The sequence below is a fragment of the Myotis lucifugus genome, unplaced genomic scaffold (genome assembly GCF_000147115.1).
Source record: "Myotis lucifugus unplaced genomic scaffold, Myoluc2.0 scaffold_50, whole genome shotgun sequence".
Taxonomy (NCBI): Eukaryota; Metazoa; Chordata; class Mammalia; order Chiroptera; family Vespertilionidae; genus Myotis; species Myotis lucifugus.
The window spans coordinates 5,601,939-5,622,840 of NW_005871098.1; positions in this window are offsets into that span (position 1 = coordinate 5,601,939).

The window sequence follows — 20,902 nt, forward strand, 5'->3', positions numbered from 1 at the left end:
GTTTCCCCTTCATTTTCATTCTTCTGTCAGAGCTTCTAATCAACATGAGGATCATTCAACAAATATTTACTAAGCAATTACTGTGTGCCAGGTATGAGTTGAAGAACCTTACATGTAAATCTCACTAAATTCTCACAATAACCTTTTGAGGAAGACACTGTTATAAACACCATCACACAGGTGATTAAATTGTAAGTAACTCTCCCAAGATCTTATGGCTTGTCCATGGGGCCGGGATGAGAATTCAGGCAGTCTGGATCCAGAGCCCACCCTCTTAACCATCCCACCATTTTACCTCCAACCCGGGCAGGTGGTAGATGAGAACAAATATTTCCATAAGTGTTAATACCATTATATGTAAAATACACCTAGCCCCCAGATATTGGTTTCTAAATTTCATTCTCCAATAAAAAACAAACAAAACAAACCCAAGACACTTTAAGAAAATGGCTGGTTCTAGGGCTGACGCAAGGAAGATTTGGGGGTAATTCTGAAATGTCTTGTGTCAGTGTTTAGTGGTCTTTTAGGTGATGATCAGTAAAGTTTAGTCACAATAGGTGACACAGGAAATACTTGGGCTAAAAAAATGGATTATACACAGTCCTGAAAACAGAGGCACAGTATGCCATGTGGGGCCACAGGGAATGACACCAGGGTGGTCAGGAGGCAAAAGGGGCAAGAATGAGGGGAGAGCTTAGGCCACCTTTATTGGAGTTTCAAGGGAAAGGCAAGGCAGGGTAAAATAAACAATTTAGGATTGCCTAGTTTGGATAATTGTGAAGAGCTATAAACTATAGGGATGATCCCTAGTTGCCTGGCACCTGGCACTGGCATGATTAAGGAAGCAGAATATTGCCTCCTGGGGTCAGGAGACAAATAGAGGAGGACTGGCTCAGGATTGGTCAGTCTATATATTGAAGGTATGCTCCTGGCTGGGCTTTTGCTATCTCAAAGAGTTGGCTAGCTCCAGAAGGTGTAGTCTGTCCCAGCCAGAAAGGTTTTTAAGATACCAAACACCTTAATATACAGAAAATGAAAATATAAGCTAGAAAGTCAGGGAATGCTCACAGAATGATTGTCCCCAGTTGAAAGGACACAGGGGTCAGCTTGAAAAGATTTTCACGGGCAAAATCTGGAACAATTTGAACATTAGTAATGGATTATAACTGGTTGAATAATTAGGAATTCACAAGTTTATAGAGCTATTAACTAAAAGTTCGATGAAAATGTAACATTGACATTGTCTCAAAGTACATATCACCCTGCAAATTCTTATATTTAGAAAGGGGAAAAGAGTAACTTGAGAAGACTGGTGGACACCACCTTAATCAGGTGATACAAGTTAATATCACCAGTAGAGAGACTAATGAATATCATGAGCCATCTGATAGGATGCAAAGAGGGGGACTTTAATGTGCCCCCCCATAATCCTACCTCTGATATTTATGTCCTTGAATAATCTCCTCATCATGAGTATGGGCAGGACCTGTGACTTCTTTCTGAGCAATAGAATATGGCAAAGGTAATGGGATGGCATTCTGTGATTATCTCACATTATATAAGGCTCTGTCTTGCTAGCAGTCTGACTCTAGAGTCTCGCTCTCCTTGTTGACTTTGAAGAAGCACAAGTTCTACAACCACAAAGAAATAAATCCTGCCAACAACAGAGTTTGGAAGCAGTTCCTCCCCGAGTAGAATCCTGAGAGGAGAACTCAGCTGTCAATTACACATTGATTACAGCCTCATAGAGCACTCAGCTACACTGTGCCCAAAGTCCTGACCCCCAGAAACTGTGAGATAATAAATGTGTGCTGTCTTAGGCTGCTAAATTTGTGATAATTTATTGTGCAGTATAGAACACGAATACAGTTACTTCTACCATATTCCTGCCAAAGATGCGGGCAATCTTCAGATGTGTCAAGGTAATGAAAGTAAGGAAAGACTGAGGAAATAGGCTTGGTTGCAGCAAACTGAGGACACATCTCAACTGAATGCAAGGCAAGATCTTGGATTGGATCCTGGCCCCTAGGGGAAAAAACATTGCTATTAAGGACATTATTGGAACAACTGGTGAAATTTTAATATGAACTATGGATTAGATAGTAGCATTGGATAATTATTGAATTCCTTGATTTTAATCATTGTAAGATGGTTATAAAAGAAAATGATAACGTGAATATGGCAAAGTGTTAACAATTGGCGAATCTAGATTAAAAAATATAGGAGTATTTGGCACTATTCTTGAAACTTTTTAATAAACTTGAAATTATCTCAAAATAAAAATTTCAATGTTAGAGTTCACCTTTAAAATTGTACTGGAAATAATTCAGAGAGCCCTATTGCCATTTTGGGAACCCCAAGGGACTTAGGGACCATAGGTTGAGAGCAATGCTCAGAGAGAGCCTCAGCTGCAGATGGCTACCTCAGCCAGTACACTCTCAGCAGATTGGGGAACGAGGGCCTTAGGCCTGAAGGGGATCTGGGCAGTACCCCCACAGAGTCCACTATACGTCACCACATCAACTTCACTGCACTCAATCCAGGAATTATTGCTCCTAGGTGAATAACGGGTAAGAATTAGTACCAAAGGACAACTCTTAACATTAAATTCCTGACAACATACCAAACCCATAGAAAGTGATAAAAGGTTTTATATACTTCACACTCTTTATATGCTTTCAACCTATGGAAGCTGTCTCACACAAGGTATATCCCTTCCTGAGGGCAACCCACTTGTAATGACTGATGAGAAGGAATAGACTTAGATCCTTGCTTCAACTGAGACAACTCAGAAGGGCCACCCTAGCTCCAGAGCTCCATGTGGAATCAGCCAAGGTTCCTGTTATAATTGCATCATAGATTAAGTTCTCCTGTTGCCCAGTTCTGCTTCTTCCTCCCTTCACTTCAAAGCTGATGATCCTAAGAGCACTCCTTACAAAACTTCCTGCAAGCTAATCTCCATCTGTAGTCTACTTCCCAGGTAAGTTCATCTTTAGCACATGCCTTCTCCAAACCTATCAGACTATCTCCTGAATAGTAGATGCCCTGACTATATAGATGCTCCTTCCCATGGAACAGACAACATTTCCGATCCATAAAGAATGTGAATTTTTAAATTCTGATTTTTAAAAGGATAATGTGGAAGTAGAACTTAACAAAAATTAGATATTTCTCAGCCTTTCTTCTTACCACATTGTCCTCATTTGAGAAAAATTTATCTGTAATTATTTTGTTTACTTCAAAATTTTAAACTTACAGAGAATTAGACAGAATCATATATTAGCCCTCCCATATAGCTCCTCATTCAACTTCAAAAATTATCCACCACCAATCTTGCTACATGAATAGCTCAGCTACTCCCTCTCATTCATATTATTTGAAGCATATTCCAGACATTATATAATCTGTAATTTTTCACTATGTATCTTAAAAAAAAACATTACTAGCATAACATTATGAATTACTAACAGCAGTTCCTTAGTAACATCAAATATGCTTCCAATGTTCAAATTTCCAGTTGTCTGAGGGATCCCCCCCCAGTGCACAAATTTCATGCACCAGGCCTCTAGTATGACATAAAAGACCTGGTTTTTATTGGTAACAAAGGCTGATACTACTGTGGTTTCCTGCCTACTTTCATAATTAAAGAAAATAATAAATTTCAGTTAGAGCTTAATGAAGACAAAAACGCAAGATTTTTCCCATATGAGTTGATGAATCTTTTAATTTTTCTGTGCAGCCCTTGTTAAGAAGCCCTTATATATATATATAATTTCCTAAACATTCAAGTATATTTGTATAAATTTTTAAATTCCTAGAAGTGTTTTGAATTAGAAAGTGCTAATACATTTCTAATTGAATTGTATTAGAAATACATGGGGAGCGGGCCAAAGCCATCAGTCGGACATCCTTAGCGCTGCCGCAGAGGCAGGAGAGGCTCCCACTACTGCCGCTGCGTTCGAGAGCTGTGAGCCCAGCTTCTGGCTGAATAGGGCTCCCACTGCATTGAGCGTCTGCCCCCTGGTGGTCAGTGCATGTCATAGTGACGGGTCATTCCACTGTCGGGCTGAAACCGGCTCTCCGACATCCCCCGAGGGGTCCCGGATTGCAAGAGGGTGCAGGCCAGGCCAAGGGACCCCACCGGTGAACAATCGGGTCCGGTGAGGGACCCGGGAGATTGGCCAGCTGGGGAGGGACCATGGGAGGGCTCCAGGGTGTGTCTGGCCTGTCTCGCTCGGTCCTGATTGGCGGGACCCCAGCAGCAAAATAACCTACTGGTCAGAGCTTCTGCTCCCTGGTGGCCAGTGCATGTCATAGCAAGCAGTTGAGTGGCCTTAGCATATCATTAGCATATTACTCTTTGATTGGTTGAATGGCTGACCAGGCGACTGGACATTTTGCATATGAGGCTTTTATTATATAGGATGATGTAAATGCATCATAACAGAGGCTGCGTGGTAAGGCCTAAGACGTCCCCTCTATTAAAGAAATCGGGGACCATATTGTCACGCACTCATTCAGTGAGCATCTCCAGCGCTTTCTCTAGCCCTGAGCAGTCTTTCTGTGGGTTTCCAGGTGACGGAATTTCTACCAATGACCCCCGATGGCCCTTCCGAGGAGACACTGCCGACAGACACCGCACTGGCTTATCTGACTCTCAGATTTGTTTTGTTTTGTTCATTTGTACATTTCTTACAGTGGAATCTGTGTCTGACATGCTAGACTTGAACCGTTTCACATTGACAAAAAGATCTGAGTCTCTAGGCCCCCCAGCAAGACGGCCTCTGCAAGGCCTCCTGGGAGATCTGACAACTGCCCATGGGCACTATGAAGAATGGACCCGTCCTCTCCTCGGACAAACAGTTGGCAGGAGTCACACATTTCCCAACATTTAGGATCCAGGAAACACTGTGAAGGGGTCCAGGGTGACTGGTGTCTGTGGTGGGCAGACCCCAGTGGCCCCGCTTCTTAGTGTCCTGCCTCGTGTGAACGCTTCCTCTCGAGTATGAGAGAGGCCGTGGCTGCTCCTAACAGCCCAGCCAGGGCGCTGGGATAAGGCTCCTGTGGCTCCCTGGGGCCTGTCTGGCTCGGTCATGGCAACCTCAGTGGGAGGCCCCCTTGGGGACTGGAGAAGCCATGGCAAGGAGCTGGGGTGGCCTCTAGGACCTCAGGGGGTCTCTGTCCACAGCCAGCATGCAGCTGGGCCTCTAGTCAGACAGTCCCCAGGATGGGTCCTGCCAGTGTCCCAATGAGCGTGGGCCAGAAGGCTCCCCGCTCGCCGCAGCCTTGCACAGCATGTGAGAGCTGGAGCAGAGGGTCCGCTAAGCTGCCCTACTCTGACCACAGGACCTGTGAGACCCAGGCCTGCTGTTGGCTGAGTCCACAGGGGTTTTACTGCCCCCACTGCCCTCTGCCACCACCTCCCCTCTTGTGCAGCATTGCTGTCTGCCTGCCCAGCTCCCATGTTCCTGCACCGCTCAGTGTCCCCCCGTGTATTCCTGAGTGCACCTGGCTTTCTGAAGTGCTGTCCTCACCCTTCCCACCACTTACTCTCCACTTGCTCACTCATTGGCCACAGAGCCTCTGACCCCACCCCCCTGGGGGCCAGTTTCCATCCTCCTGTAATGAAGGACCACGCACATGGGCTGACAGCAGCGCACGCTGATGGACTTGCAGTTCTGTCGGTAGGGACACAGCGGAGGCACTGGGTGTGGCAGGCTCGTCTCTGCCCCAGGGGCTCAGGAGAACCACTGGCTCTGCCTCCAGCCTCTTCCTTCAGCAATAACAGCCAAGCCCCTCACACTTCCTCAGGTCCTCCTTCTGTTTCCCTTGGCTCCGTGTGAGGACTCCTGCAATCACAGAGGCTCAGGGATTCAGGGCACCCTCCCGCCTCAGTCAGCTGAGGCACCATTGCAATTCCACCTGTTTAGCTTTGCCTGTCACCCTGTAACACCTGGGGATGGGATGCAAATTTCACAGCTGGCTTTCCTGCCTTCATACATTGTGAGAGCTGTAAATTCAAACAATGGTCTGAGGCCTCCCCGAAGCCTGGGGTTCAGCCTCCAGGGACGTACACCCTCAGGAGACCCCGAAATGCACAGAATGCTCACATCTAAGGGCTCTGCTCCCCACGGGCTCTCTGGCACTGGGCACGCCCTGAGGATATATTTTAAGGGGGGACATTTAATGGTTCACAAACCACGTCATAAAAATGATGGCTGGGTCCATCTTCTTGTGAAAACGTCTCCCAATTTGGCCTTCGTGGTTCACACCGTCTTATTCTCCTCTCACAACCTAAAGGGGTTGGAGGTGCAGCTGTGATGATGAGCTGAGCAGTGAGAGCGCTGGAGCCCCTCAGAGCCAGTCCCAGGCCTGCAGTGCAGGGGACGGTGTGGAGGGGCAGCCACTGTGTCACAGCCCCCAGCAGCAGTCGCTTCAGGGACTCCGCTGAGTGACTCCCCGGCGTGCATCAATGGTCTCAATGGGAGTCCCAACTTTCCCAATAAATCTCCAAACAAGATTAATTTTAATGGCTTTATTTAGCCTTAATGGACTATTATTAGTATCTGCTCCTTTTGTGAGGTTGTAGAGGAAATACTTAGAGAGGAACAAACCAACAGGCCAATGAGGGAAATGATTGGTCCAAATCTTTTGAAATTAATTGCCTGTGTGCTATCTACTCACATCTCCTTCCGTGTGCAGTGCTTACACTTCATCTGGAGTGGGGTGGGTGGGGCCGGCTTGAGTGACCTGGAGAATGCAGGGGAGAGCAGTAACCATTGGTTGCCCCTGACGCTGCTGGCGGTATCCTTTCTTCCTTGTGGAGCATCTAGGGAGGGGAAGCGGCTGCAGTGCCAGAGGCTGAGTTCCAGGAGGCCAACAGTGCTGTCAGGATTGTGCTGGTGGTGCTGGTCCATTGGTGCCTGTCGTGTCCTCGGGAGATTGAACCTGCAAGACTACTAAGGGAGCCAGTCCCTAGTTCCGCCCCGCCTCCGCCACTGATTGATTGGAGTCTGAGGGCCACGAGGAGGGACCAAGCGGTCTGCCTTCCACCCACCCGCTCACCAGTCGCTGCTGCCATGGATTCTTCAGTGCCTGAGGGACCCTGGTTCCCCTGTTAGCCATCCCCTGATCAATGGAGCCTGCTGTTTGGTCATCCATCTGGTCGTTTGGGTCGTGACAGACGCTGGCTTTTTATATATTAGGATTACAGTTATTGCAGATACACTGAAATATGATTTTATGTTTACTCATATGTTATAGGCACCTCTCACTGACACCAGAGAGGTGTTACTGGATAGGACAACCCCCTGAGCTAGTTGGGAGAGGGTTGTCCCCAAACTCGATCCTTGTCTTCTCATATAAATGAATTTATATGAGAGATCTTGGCTGCATTGTGAAAAGCATGCAACTTTATTGAAAAAGCAAAGCAAAGCAAGCAAATCTATTTCATCCAGCTTGGAGCACAGATGGGCTTTCCCAGCTAATCATGGAAAAGCGAGTGTCTGGAGCAAGTTTGAGGAGTAATATACCCTCCTCCTGTCTGTAGGTTTCAAAAGATCCTTTGCTGAGTATCTTGATACAGATTAAGTCTCAATGTTTTCTTGTTGTGGTCTTCCCAGAATCCTGCAACTTTATCTTGCCGAGCCCCCCTCCTGCCCGCCCCCCCCCCCCACTCCCCAGACTTCTGGCTTCTCTGCTTAGTGAATAAAAGTAACCTATTTTCCTTTCCTCTTTCCCCCTCCTTTCCTGCATTCTCTCATTAGGGAGGTCTTTAACTATTTGCTCTCCAGGTGTCCTTGGCTGGGGAAGATAGTGGTTATTTGTAGGCCAGCTGCAAATTACTCACACTGTTTGGCCCTGTCCTAAGTTTCCTGACTCGGTTTCCTCTATTCCTCCTGCATGGAATCCTGTAAGAATACTATGAAATTGCAGTAGTTATAAGGCTCACTTTTAGATCTTGTCATTTAATTCATTAATAAATAAGCACATATATTTTAAAATAAAAATATTTTGGTAACTATATTTTAGAATAATTGCTTTCTTTTCAACCCTAAGAATTTTACTTTATACACCTGAAAGCATTATGGTGAGAAGAAATTCATAGGCTTTACCAGACCTCTGAAGAGGCACATGATACAAAATAAGTTAAGACTATGGTAATTCACAGCATCATGTATATAACAGCAAATTATTGGAAGCAGCCAAAAGGGTGGACTAGCTAAAAATATTTGTACATTGCTACAGTGGAATACTCTACATTTGCCAAAAAAGAAATCATTTTATGTAATAAAATGAAATGCATCCCAGACGTTGTAAAGATAGCAAAGGAGTGTGTGGAAGAATCTGTGTAGTATGCTACAACGTGTATAAAAAAAACGAAGAGGGAAAATATACAATCAAATGTCTATCTGCTTCCATGTGAATGTAATACCTCTCGGAGATAAACAAGCTACCAGTAATATTGGCAGCCTCCAGGGATGAGAAACCTTGGTGTCTGGAATGTCAGGGAAACTTTTCCCCAATAAACCTCAGAGTACATTTAAAATGTTGAACCTTGTGAATGTATGATCTATTAAAAAATTAAATAAACAAAATCTAACATTTAGAAACTCCTTACTAGAGTCTGTCAAGGGCATTAATACACAGCCAGGGCAACACTTCAAGTCTAGTCCCCACCTTAACTTTGGAGCAGCAGCCTGCCTGCAGAAAGCCCTTGGGTTCTATGGTTTTAGCCGCCTACTCATTCCCAGCCCTGAGTAAAAAGTTCCTAAGACTTCCTTGGCTCTTGTCTTTCCTTACACCTGTAGCATTGTTGCTTCTAGAAGTAAAATTTAGCCTGTGCCAGTCCAAAGTAAACACACTCCACTCTTGTCTGTACTTTTCTTACATCACAGATGCTCACAAATCAAGATGGCTCTGGTGGAATTATTCTCAAAGGGCAGTGAAGGGAAGAATGTGAATATTCACAGGTTAAGTATTTTTTGTCTCCAATAGTATTTGTTCATGTTTTCATAATGCATTTAGTTTAAAATTAAGTCTTACTTAATAGAATGGGGCAGATTTTTAGTTTTGTTATTTACAAGTGAGAGAACATAAATATTATGGGATTAGATCACTAAAATATTTCTTCTTCCCCAAACTCTCCTCATGAATTTCCTATTGTTTTCAAAATGAAGCCAAGTTTCAGTACAACCCATTGATGACTATGCTTTCCCAATATATTTTTGGCAATATAGTGTACATTTATATTACCAAAGTAAAATATTTTGAAGAAAACATTAATGTGGAAAGCTGAGTGCAGTGCTAGCATGAGTAACAACTGCAAAATTAGGCAAGTCAGAAAAACAATTGTAAGTGTATATAAATATTTGCTTGAATTTTTATGATAACAAATGGTGCTTCTTCTTGAGACTTGAAACAGCAGAGGGAAGCCTGCTTTATTTTTCAGAAAATATTTTATTTAGAAGCAGACTTGAGGTTCTTTGTATAATAAACAAAACTATAACAGGCTTTTGCACAAGAACTCTACCAGATTATTTAAAATGTTATGACCTTATTATTTTTATGGTGTACTCTGGGAAAATATTTGAGGTCTCAACAGAAACCTTCAGCTTGTTTTTGAGTTAGAAATGTTTTCTTTGGAGTCATGAACAGGATGAAGAAAAATGGGACAGCTGCCAAGACCCTGCGCTTTGAGCTTTTCCATGCTACAAAGCAAAATAGTGGCTGGAACTGTTGGGATGTTCAGGGCTGCTGGTGGGTTAGGGGTGGGGAGAATTTGGGAAGATGATGATAAAACTGTTACTTCTGAAGACCTGTGTAACAAGGTGAGTTGTAAAGAAAGGAATAACTTATTTTCAGATTATTTTTCCACCCATAACACTCAGTACAAAAATTTTCCTGGATTGGGTTCCCCAGAGGAGAGTATGGAGGTTAGGGCTTTGGAATGGAAGCCACACAAGCTACCTAATCGAGAAAGAAGGTTGGTTTCCCTGTGGCCCTGCGGCTGGGAGTGGGGCAGGTGCACTGACCCCAGGCAGATTTCTGGAAGGCTCTAGGGCTTGGGCTCCCTCTCATGGAAGTGCCTAATGGGAATGATTACACGGTGCCCATTAGAGGCTCCACACTTACCTCCAAGTTCACAGGAGTCTGAGGTTCTGTGTGTGGTAGAGCAGTGCACCACCATGAGGGGCATCTCTGGTCTTCCTAGTACAGCTGCCTGACCAGTGCCCTGGGAAACTGGTGAGTCACAGCAGATGGAGTAGCTGATAGGACTCTGCCAGCCATGGCATTGCAAATACCAGGATATCCTTGAATTAATCCCTGGAGGATAAGAGAGAACACACCAAACATGATTGAGGTTGAATTTTCTGCCAGTCATGTGGGTGAAAGTACAGAGCAAATTTCTCTGATTTAGAGAAATGTAGCATTTATACATCAGAAAATGGCAGTGACATTCTTACTTGCTACACTGAAAGTATTTCTATATAGTTAGGTATAAGGCCCATTTTCCCTGTACTAGCACTATTCCCATGCAAACATGCCCCTCCCCTCTCTCTCTCTCTCTCTCTCTCTCTCACACACACACACACACACACACACTTCTATCAATATCTTGGAAGTGAGACTGCTTGGGACCAACTTGCCTCTCCACCCTTCCTTATCACCCTTCGCATTAGTCTTCTTTTATTTGTTGGCTTCATTTATTTATTCATCGAATTAATTCTACAGAAACTCTTGAGGGGTTAATATTTGCCTGTAATTCAAAGACATAATTCCAATCTCAAGATGTTCATAGTGTAGAGCAAGGGTGCGGAACATCTGGCCTGAGAGCCCTGTAAGGCCTGCCAAATCATTCAGTCTGGCCCTGCCAAGGCATGGCGGGGGGGGGGGGGAGGTGTTAATGAAATGTTTGACTAAATATAGCAGGCTAATATTTTTTTGTTAATTCTCACCCAAGGATATTTTTCCATTGATTTTTTAAAACATTTTCTTTCTTTATTGATTAAGGTAATACATATGTGTCCTTATCTACCCATTGCCCCCCCCCCCACACTCATGCCCTCACCCCCGTACTGTCTGTGTCCATTGGTTAGGCTTATATGCATGAACACAAGTCTTGGTTGATCTCTCCCCCTTTCCCCCAACCTCCCCTACCTTCCCTCTGAGGTTTGAGCATCTGATCAATGTTTCTCTGTCTCTGATCTGTTTTTGTTCATCAGTTCATGTTGTTCATTATATTCCACAAATGAGTGAGAATATGTGATATTTATCTTTCTCTGACTGACTTATTTCAATTAGCATAATGCTCTCCAGGACCATTCATGCTGTTGCAAATGGTAGGAGTTCCTTCCTTTTTACAGCAGCATAGTATTCCATTCTGTAGATGTACCACAGTTTTCTAATCCATTCATCTGCTGATGGGCACTTAAGCTGTTTCCAAATCTTAGCTACTGTAAATTGCGCTGCTGTGAACATAGGGATGCATATGTCTTTTCTGATTGGTGTTTCTGTTTTCTTGGGATACAGTCCTAGAAGTGGGATCACTGGGTCAAATGGCAGTTCCATTTTTAGTTTTTTGAGGAAACTCCATATTGTTCTCCACAGTGGCTGCACCAGTCTGCATTTCCACCAGCAGTGCATGAGGGTTCCTTTTTCTCTGCATCCTTGCCAGCACTTGTCATTTGTTGATTTGTTGATGACAGCAATTCTGATAGGTGTGAGATGGTACCTCATTGTCATTTTGATTTGCATCTCTCGGATGTTTAGTGACTTTGAGCATGTTTTCATATGTCTCTTAGCCTTCTGTATGTCCTCTTTCGAAAAGTATCTATTTTGGTCCGTTGCCCATTTTTGGATTGGATTGTTTATCTTCTTTTTGTTAAGTTGTATGAGTTCCCTGTAAAAGTTAGAGATAAAACCCTTATAGGAGATAACATTAGCAACTATGTTCTCCCTTGCAGTGGGCTTCCTTGTTCTTGGTTTCTTTTGCTGTGCAGAAGCTTTTTATTTTGATGTAGTCCCATTTGTTCATTTTCTCTTTAGTTTCCATTGCCCTAGGAGCTGTATTGGCGAAGATACTGCTTTGGCATATGTCTGATATTTGTTGCCTGTGGATTCCTCTAAGACTTTTTTGGTTTCCCATCTTATGTTTAAGTCCTTTAGCCATTTTGAGTTTATTTTGGTGTATGGTGTAAGTCGGTGGTCTAGTTTTATTTTTTTGCATGTATCTGTCCAGCTTTCCCAACACCACTTATTAAAAGAGACTGTCTTGACTCCATTGTATGCTCTTGCCTCCTTCGTCAAATATTAATTGAGCATAGTGGTTTGGGTCAATTTCTAGTTTCTCTATTCTATTCCATTGGTCTATATGTCTGTTCTTATGCCAGTACCAGGCAGTTTTGAGAACAGTGGCTTTGTAATACATCTTGATATCTGGTATTGAAATCCCTCCTACTTTGTTCTTCTTTCTCCAGATTCCTGCAGCTATTTGGGGTCTTTTTTTATTCCAGATGAATTTTTGAGAGTTCGTTCTAAGTCTGTGAAATATGCCATTGGTATTTTAATGGGAGTGCATTGATTTATATATTGGCTTTTGGCTAGTATGGACCTTTTGATGGATGTTGATTCTACCAATCCATGAACACGGTATGTCTTCCATCTGTTTATGTCTCTCTATCTCTTTTTCAATGTCCTGTAGTTTTCTGAGTATAGGTCTTTTACCTCTTTAGTTAAGTTTATTCCTAGGTATCTTATTTTGTTGGTGCAATGGTAAATGTTTTTTTTTTTAATCTATCTTTCTGTAAGTTTACTATTGGTGTATAGAAATGCCATAGATTTATTGGCATTAATTTTGTATCCTGCTACATTGCCTAATTCATTTATTAAGTCTAATAATTTTTTGATGGAATCTTTAGGGTTTTCTAAGTACAGTATCATGTCATCTGTGAATAATGACAATTTTACTTTTTCTTTTCCAATTTGGATGCCTTTTATTTCTTCTTCTTTTCTGTTTGCTAGGGCTAGCACTTCCAGTACTATGTCAAACAGGAGTGGTGAAAGTGGGCATCCCCGTCTTGTTCCTGTTCTTAGGTGAAATGGTTTTAGTTTTTGCCCATTGAGTATGATGTAGGCTGTAGGTTTGTCGTAAAAGGCTTTTATTATGTTGAGGTATGATCCCTGTATTCCCACTTTGCTGAGGGTTTTTATCAAGAAAGTGTGTTAGATTTTGTCAAATGCTTTTTCTGCATCAATTAATATGACTATGTTATTTTTATCTCTCAAATTGTTTATGTGATGTATCACGTTTATTGATCTGTGGATATTGTACCATCCTTACATTGCCAGGATAAATCCTACTTGGTCATGGTGCATTGTCTTTCTGATATAATGCTGGATTCGATTTGCTAGAATTTTGTTGAGGATTTTGGCATCTATGTTCATCAGGGATATTGGCCTGTAATTCTCTTTCTTTGTGTTGTCTTTATCTGGTTTTGGTATTAGGGTAATGCTGGCTTCATAGAATGAGTTTAGAAATGTTGCTTCCTCTTCCATTTTTTGGAATATTCTGAGAAGGATAGGTTTTAGTTCTTCTTTGAATGTTTGGTAAAATTCCCCTGTGAAGCTTTCTGGCCCCAGGCTTTTGTTTGCTGGAATCTTTTTGATGACTGCTTTAATTTCCTCCATAGTTATCGGCATATTGAAATTTTTAGATTCTTCCTGACTGAGTTTTGGAAGGTTTTATTTTTCTAGGAATATGTCCATTTCCTCTAGGTTGTCCAGTTTGTTGGAATAGGCATGTTCATAGTTTTTTTTTTTTTTTTACAATCCTTTGTATTTCTGTGGGTCGGTTGTTATTTCACCTCTTTCATTTCTGATTTTGTTTATTTGGGTCCTCTCTCTTTGCTTCTTGGTGATCCTGGCTAAAGGTTCATCAATCTTGTATATCCTTTCAAAGAACCAGCTCTTGGTTTCATTGATCTTTTGTATTGGTTTTTTGTTTGTTTTTGTTTTTTGACTCTATGTCATTTATTTCTGCTCTGATCTTTATTATTTTTTTCCTTCTGCTCACTCTGGGCTTTTCTTGTTGCTCTCTTACTAATTCTTTAAGTTGTACAGTTAGATGATTTATTAACAGTTATTCTTGTTTTTTAAGGTAGGCCTGTGGAGCTACAAACTTCCCTTTCAGGACTACTTTCACTGTGTCCCATAGATTTTGGATTGTTGTGTTTTCATTGTAATTCATTTCCAGGATGTTTTTAATTTCTTCTTTGATCTCTTTGGTAACCCAATCATTGTTTAATAGCATGCTATTCAGCTTCTAAGTGTTTGAATTCTTGTGATTGTTTTTATTGTAGTTTACTTCTAATATTATGCCATTGTGATCTGAGAAGATGCTTGATATTTCAATCTTCTTGAATTTGGAGAGACTTTGCCTCTGACCCAATATGTGGTTATCTTTGATAATGTCCCATGTGCACTTGAGAAGAATGTATATTCCATGGCTTTGGGGTGAAATGTTCTAAAGATGTCAATTAAGTCCATTTGATCTAGTGAGTCATTTAGGATTGCTGTTTCTTTGCTGATTTTTTGTCTAGACAATTTATCCAGTGATATCAGTGGTGTATTAAAGTCCCCTACTATGATTGTATTGTTGGCAATCTCTCCCTTGATATCTTCGAGGAGTTTTTTTTATATATATATGCATTGGGTGCATATATTTTTACCAGGGTTATATTCTCTTGTTGTATCGATCCCGTTAGTATTATGAAGTGGTTTTCCTTATCTCTTGATATGGCCTTCACTTTGAGGTCTATTTTGCCAGATATAACTATTGCTACCCCAGCTTTTTTTTAATTTCCATTTACCTGGAAGATATTTTTCATCTCTTCTCTTTCAATCTGTAAGAGTCACTTGTTCTAAAGTGGGTCTCTTGTAGACAGCATATATATGGGTCATGTTTTCTTATCCATTCAGCCACTTGATGTCTTTTGATTGAAGCATTTAGTCCATTTACATATAAAGTTATTATTGATAGGTACTTGTTTGTAGCCATTTTTATTTCTTGTGCGTTTGTTCCTTCTTACCTTTTTATTTCTTCTTTTTACACCAGTCCCTTTAGCATGTCTTGCATTGTAGGCTTGGTAGTGATAAACTTCCTTAGCCTTTTTTTTAGTCTGTGAAGCTCTGTATTTCCCCTTCAATTTTGAATTATAGCCTTGCTGGATAGAGTATTCTTGGATTCAGTCCCTGGCTTTGCATCACTTTGTAAATTTCCTTCCATTCTTTTCTGGCCTGATGTGTTTTTGTTGAGAAATCATTTGATAGTCTAATGGGAGATCCCTTGTATGTAACTTTGTGTCTCTTTCTTGCAGCCTTTAAGATTGTCTCTTCGTCTTGAACATTTGTGATCATAATTATGATGTGTCTTGGTGTGAGTCTTTTTGTGTTCATCTTGTTTGGGACTCTCTGTGCTTGTGTGACCTTTTACTTCCCCACATCAGGGAAGTCTTCTGACATTATTTCTTCAAATAGGTTTTCTAACCCTGGTTCCTCTTCCTGTCATTCTGGCACCCCTATTATTCATATGTTGCTTTGTTTCATGTTGTCCCAAAGTTCCCTACGGCTCTCCTCTTCTCTTTTAATTTTTTTTCTCCAATTGCAGTTCAGTTTGGGTGTGTTTTGCTTCCCTGTCTTCTATTTCGCTAATTCGGTCCTCTGCTTCTCCTAGTCTACTGTTAAAGCTATCCATGGTGTTTTTTATTGGAGCTATGTCAGTCTTTATTTCTTCTTGATTCTTATTTAAGTTGTTGATTTTTTCATTCATCCAGTTTATGAACTGTGTGACCGTTATTCTGAATTCTTTTTCTGGCATATTGCATGCCTCTGTTTCATGTAGCTGCTTTAAAAAAAATAAATCATTATTGTTCAGATTATTACAGTTGTTCCTCTTCCCCCCCCCCCGCCATAGCTCCCTTCCAACCAGTTCCCACCCCACCCTCTGCCCTTACTCTCCCACTGTCCTCATCCAAAGGTGTATGATTTTTGTCCAGTCTCTTCCCACACACCCCACACCCCTTCCCCCTCCCCCGAGAATTGTCAGTCCACTCCCTTTCTGTGCCCCTGATTCTATTATATTCACCAGTTTACTCTGTTCATCAGATTTTTTATTCACTTGATTTTTAGATTCACTTGTTAATAGATATGTATTTGTTGTTCATAATTTTTATCTTTATCTTTTTCTTCTTCCTCTTCTTATAGAATAACTTTCAGCATTTCATATAATACTGGTTTGGTGGTGATGAACTCCTTTAGCTTTTTCTTATCTGTGAAGCTCTTTATTTGACCTTCAATTCTGAATGATAGCTTTGCTGGGTAAAGTAATCTTGGTTGTAGCTTCTTGCTATTCATCACTTTGAATATTTCTTGCCACTCCCTTCTGGCCTGCATAGTTTCTGTTGAGAAATCAGCTGACAATCGTATGGGTACTCCCTTGTAGGTAACTGACTGTTTTTCTCTTGCTGCTTTTAAGATTTTCTCTTTGTCTTTTGCCCTTGGCATTTTAATTATGATGTGTCTTGTTGTGGTCCTCTTTGGATTTCTCTTATTTGGGGTTCTACGCTTCCTGGACTTGTAAATCTATTTCTTTCGCCAGATAGGGGAAGTTTTCTGTCATTATTTCTTCAAATAGGTTTTCAATATCTTGCTCTCTCTCCTCTTCTGGAACCCCTATAATTCGGATGTTGGTACGCTTGAAGTTGTCCCAGAGGCTTTTTACACTATCTTGATATTTTTGGATTCTTTTATCTTTTTGCTTTTCTGGTTGGGTGTTTTTTGCTTCCTCGTATTTCAAATCTTTGACTTGATTTTTGGGATCCTCTTGTCTGCTGTTGGATCTCTGTATATTATTCTTTATTTCAGTCAGTGTATGCTTAATTTCTAGTTGGTCCTTTTTCATATCCTCGAGGGTCTCACTAAATTTATAGGCGGTTTCTAGAAAATTCTTGAAAAACCTTATGACTGTGGTTTTGAACTCTATATCCAGTAGTTTGCTATCCTCCATTTCTGTCATTTGTGACCTGTTTCTTTGTCTTCGCATATTTTATGCTTCCTTGTGTTGATAGAGTGGCTTTCTGTGCTTGGTGTCCTATAGGGCCCAGTGGCTCAGCCTCCCCAATTACCTGGGGTGGACACTCTTAGTGCACCCCTTTGTGGGGTGTGTGCACAGTCTTGTTGTAGTTAAGCCTTGATTGTTGTAGGTATCACTGGGAGGAATTGACCTCCAGGCCAATTGGCTGGAGAATCAGCTGTGTCTGCAGTGGGAGAACTTCTGTGCTGGAGACACCCTTCTGGGGCAAGACTTGCTTCAGTGGGGCTTTGGTGCTCACTGAGTCTGCCCCCTGAGTGTGTCCCTTATGGATCAGAGGAGTTGTAATCTGGATGGTCCCACTATGACCACTGGGTACACAGGCTCTTGGATCTCTAAGGAGGTGCTAATTTAGGCTCTGCCTGAGGCTACCCAGCAGGAGCTACGGAGAGATCTGCAGGTTCCTCTTCCTTGTTTGGGTTTTGGAGGTGCCCAGATGAGGCCCAGCTGTGATGGAATGCAAGCTGCTGTGGGGCCTTGGCCTTCTTTTAGACGTTCTGGGTCTTTCTGACCCAGCTGCAGGTTGTTAGGTAATTTTTGATTCCAAAGGGCCAGGCCATTCATATGCAGAAGCCTCTGCCCACAGCTTGGGTGGGGCGGGGTCTCAGGGAGTCAACAGGGCGGAGCAAACAGCTATGGCTGATCCTTAGTCCTGCCCTAAGAGGTCCCGTGTCTCAGTGTCCTGGTAATCGCTGCAAGCACCTCTGAGAGAAAGCTGCCCTTGAGTTCCGCCCGCTGCCAGACAGTCCAGTTTCTCCCCATATGAGTCTGGGTCCCCAGAGACTCGCCCGGAACTGGAGTCAGGGCCGTCGGGAGCTTGTGCCTCCCTCCCAATTTCGAAAGACAGTGGCGTCCTTCATTGCCAGCCTCTTTCCGCATGCTCGAGCCTCCATACCTCTGCACTTTACTTCCACACCTCTTCAGTGTGCTTTTCCCTTTCCTTCTACTTGTAGAATTTCCACTCAGCCAGCCTTCCTGTGGTTCTGGGTGATGTCTGTTTTGTCTTTTAGTTGTATTTTTGAAGTGGTTGTGCGAAGCAGCAATTTCAGGTGTTTACCTATTCCGCCATCTTGGTTTCTCCTCACTTAGCTGCTTTTTAAAAAATTCCTCCTTTTCTTTCCTTTAGTGGTTTCTCTGTCTCCCCATTGTTGCTCTCACCAATGGATCCAGGTGTCGAGTTGTGTGGGGGCTACTCCTCGGGCAGCAGCAGCTCCTCGGGCGGCGGTTGCTCCTTGGGCACTCATAGTAGCGGCTGCTCCTCAGTTGGTGGCGGTTCCTCTGGTGGGCACTCTCATGTGGCTGCTCACAGAAGTGGTGGCTCCTCTGGTGGTGAGGGCGGGCTGCTCACATGGCTGCTGTTCCTCGGTTGGGGGCGGGCTGTGTGTGGCTGCTGCTCCTTGGACTGAGGCTCGCTGCTTGTGGGGCTGCAGCTGCTTGGATGGGTGCAGGCTGCCCATGCAGTTGCTGTTCCTCAGGTGAGGGAAGGTCATGTGAGGCTGCTGTTATTTGCACAGGGCTGGGCTGCTCTTGCAGCTGCTGCTTTTCGGACGGGGGCGGGCTGCTCACACTGCTGCTGCCCGTGTGGTCTTGGCACCCTGGGCAAAGCATTTAGCCAGCCAGAGGGGAGTGTGCTTCGGAACTCACAGGAGCCCATGGGTGGGGTGGCTGGAGTCTCAGTGACTGTGGGACTGAAGCTGAGGGAGCAAGTCCCTGGAGGGGGTTGCTGTAGAGTCCCAGGTGGTGTCTGAGGGCACCCTGGGTGTTGGTGAGGCTGGGCTCCCAGTCACAGCAGCTCCCCCTTCAAGAAGCATGACCTCTGTGTAGAGCTGGCTGCCCCAGGACTGTTTGCAATGGTAGCAGAGGCTGCCCAGCTAAGCAAGCTTGGTCTGCCTGTCCCCAAAGGTCCTGCAGGATCTAACTGTTCCTCACTCACATACACACGCACACACCCCACACGTCCACATACTCCCTTTTCACTCCCTCACTCACTCAAGCTCTCTCCCTCACTGCCACCATCTTCCTGCCTCTGTAGTTGGGTCTGGAGTGTTATTGACAAGTTTGTGGATGGAGTCTCCTCTCTAGGTGTCTGGTTATGTGGCTAGCTCTCTACCATATTGACCAAACAGGACAAAATGCAACTTGACAAGGCACGACACAAAGGGAACAAAACACGAATGTACTCATGACACCGATAACCACAATATAAGTGACCCCCAGAGAAAAGAGAATTACGGGAGAGAAAAGAGAGTACAAATGCCATCAAGGAGAGAAAAAAATGGTAAGAGAGATAAGAAAATGAAGAAAAAGGATGAAAGAGGAAATTATATATATATATATATATATATATATATATAGAGAGAGAGAGAGAGAGAGAGAGAGAGAACACCACAGAACAAACAGATAAACCAAAAAAATGCAAACACCAAACACCCAGAAAAGAGGTTAGGGGCAGAATCTGTAGAGGCCAAGCTTATATACAGAAAGTAAGGTAAACAAATTGGATGAATATGGGGAGGACCTCAGTTCAGTATATAGGAAATAGAAAGAGGATGAGTGGATAAGAAGAAAGAGAAAGAGAAAGAAGAGAAAACAATTTTTAAAAAATTAATTTAAAAAATAGGATAAAATAAAAAATTAAAAAATAGAAAAAATAAAAATAGAATGATGAAAAAATAATGCAAAAAGAAATAAAAATAAAGAAACAAATGAATAAAGGAAATAGAGAAAAAAAGAGTTATAACAAAATAATAATAAAATAAAATAAAAATGAAAAAGTGAAGTGTCCTCCAAGTTTTAATGCCCCATGGGGGCTGGTTTAAGATCCCATGCTTCTGTACTGTCTGCCACTTCTCAGTTTCCTGTTAGATTGTTGAAGTTCCAAGGGGTCCACTGCTTCTCTGTTTGTGTCTATTTCCACTGCCTTGACTGCCAGCAGATGGGACCAGTGTTCTCACTTAGCCTGTCTGCCCACTTTCAATATTAATCTCTCAAGTGGCTGTTTCTGAGATGACTATTGTTGGGGAGGTTGCCATATGGCTTTCCAGGACTGAATGGCCTCTCTTCAGGCCAGTCCTTGCAAGCTCTTAGGGACTATTCAGATTTGGTTTTTTTGTATCCTTTATAGTACTCAGGGTGTAGTCTGGGTGTGGCTGTATTGGTTGCCTGGAGACTGCAGGGAGGGGCTATCTCTTCAGGGGAAAATGGCTGCTTAGGTCCAGTGTGTCAGGTATGTCTCAATGCCAGACTCCCAGCCACCTCTCCCCTAGCTGCTCTTCTCCCCAGCCTCTCCCCAGACTCCACAAGTCTGCACCTCAGCCATGGGTGAGTGTTTGTATTTGAAAGGTCCTATGAACTGGGTTAGCAAATAAAAGCAAAGACCAAAGAGGGGAATGAGCTGCGCCACTATGAACCCCTTTTTTCTGGCATGGCACGGCTTGGGCAGTTGTTCAGGCTTCCCCCTTCAGGCTCAGCCTCTCATGGCTGTGGGCTTAGGTCTAGAACCCCCTGCCACCAGCAGCCCTGTGGGCTTCCTTTCCACAGTCAGATGTTATGCCTATCCTAAGGGACGCGGCCTTGGTGCCATGCAGCTTCCTTCTGACCCTCTGGGCTTAGAGATCTCATAATTCTCTCCAGCCCAGATCCTTGTTTTTACCTTTCTCCAGGCATCCTCTGCCCTTCCTAGCTGCGAATTGTCTCACCAGCTGTGTCTACTTCGCCAATTCAGGGCAGATGTTATTCGATTAGTGCTCCTTC